This window comes from Humulus lupulus, chromosome 9, assembly GCF_963169125.1.
Source record: "Humulus lupulus chromosome 9, drHumLupu1.1, whole genome shotgun sequence".
NCBI lineage: Eukaryota > Viridiplantae > Streptophyta > Magnoliopsida > Rosales > Cannabaceae > Humulus > Humulus lupulus.
Genome location: NC_084801.1, coordinates 26,391,636 through 26,393,365, shown reverse-complemented (window position 1 = coordinate 26,393,365; position 1,730 = coordinate 26,391,636). Strand labels below are relative to the sequence as shown.

Sequence of the window (1,730 nt, the reverse complement as noted above, 5' to 3'; positions counted from 1 at the left end):
AGGACAATAATGTTTCCTACATCAAACTAGTTTTTTCTTCTTCTCTTTAAAACTCTTTAATTTTAATTATGATTATGTTATTGGTTATGTTTGTGATTATGGAGGAATCTTCTCTTAGGTTATGGGTTATTTCAAAACCCAAGATATGAATTCTTGATTTTCAATAATGAATGTTATTTCTTGATTTCTCCAATGTTAAATTTCTTCTATTCTTCTATAATTAATGTTATGGATTATGTGATATCTTGTTAGATGGCCAATTAATTAGGATGTTCCATTGCTCTACTATCATCTTAGAATTACTATTCACCTAATAGTTTAGGGTTCTAAGTGTATGTGATAATTTGTAATTGATAGTATTGTCATAGGTATTATTGATTGTGATGAAGTTTAGAACCTAGGTTAAATGAATTATATGCTAAATTGATTTGTTGCTTAGATTAACCTATCTCCACAGAAATTAATGTTATTCCTAGGTTAAATAGATTACATGTTTCATGGATCTATTGCTTAGTATAAAGATTTAATTATTGAGCGATTCACCTTGATTAATTGTAATTGGGAGATTGAGATAATTGACTGCTTTAGCGTTATCTACGGGTTTAATAATTTCATTGGGAAATCAAAATAATGTTTATTATTGTTGCTCTTGAATGATTGTTGAGGATGGAGAATGACTCTTAGCTGTTTCTTTAAATCATAGTATCAACTCATTATTGCTTTTATGTTTATGTTATTTAAATTTGAACTTGAGAAAAAAATCCCTTCTTTAATTTTCATTGTTAATATAATAATTTGAACGTAGTCCTTGTGGATTTGACTCATATTTACTATTATACTGATATAATTGGTGATGCTGAAAAGAAAATAATAACTAAATTTGACACGACACATGACACACGACACCCGTCAATGCCTTGATTATTTCTCCAAGAAAAATTAGGATGATTCTGCCACCCCAGATTATATGTGTTGGAGTAAGGGTTATTGGGTTGTCTATTAAAATTTCTCATCATATTCACTTACTCCAAAGGAATTGAATTATTAACATTAGCTGACATACATTGATAAAAAAGGTGAGGACCCCCATAAATATCACATCTAAATTGCACTTGCATGGCTTGACCTGAAATCCTATTTTGTTGCAATTATTTAATCAAATTTGCGACCAGAGCTGTAAGAGCAGTAATTGCATCTAACTCATGTACTCCAGTGACCTTTTTACTTCCTTCACGCTCACTAGGCCACTGATAATTATTTATAGCCATCTTCTCCAACAACTCATAAGCTTCATTGACTCTTACTGATAAAAGCACATCTTGCTGCAGCATTAATAATTGTGTAAGTAGCACCACACAACTCATTGTAAAAATTATGAACTAACATCCACGTTTCAATTCCATGATGGGGAGATCTTCTCAAAAATTCCTTAAACCATTCCCATGCATCATATAATGACTTTCCCTCTATTTTATAGAGATTATTTATCTCAGCCCTCAACCTTGCAACCTTAAATAGAGGGAAAAACTTGGCTAGAAACTTTTGAGTAAGTTCCTCCCAAGTATTAATAGAGTTTGTCACTAAAGAATTAAACCAAATTTTTGCTTTATGTTGTAGTGAGAATAGAAATAGCCTCAGTCTAATAGCAACATCACTCACCCCCATTATATTTGAATGTCGAACATAACTCTAGGAAATTGGCTATGTGCGAATTAGGATCCTCCATGTGT

The 1,730-nt window shown here is 31.3% G+C and overlaps 1 pseudogene; it reads left to right on the top strand.

Moving 5' to 3' along the window:
• Positions 1 to 1,396: 1,396 nt before the first annotated feature.
• On the top strand, positions 1,397 to 1,496 carry LOC133803032 (small nucleolar RNA R71; annotated as a pseudogene).
• Positions 1,497 to 1,730: the final 234 nt, after the last annotated feature.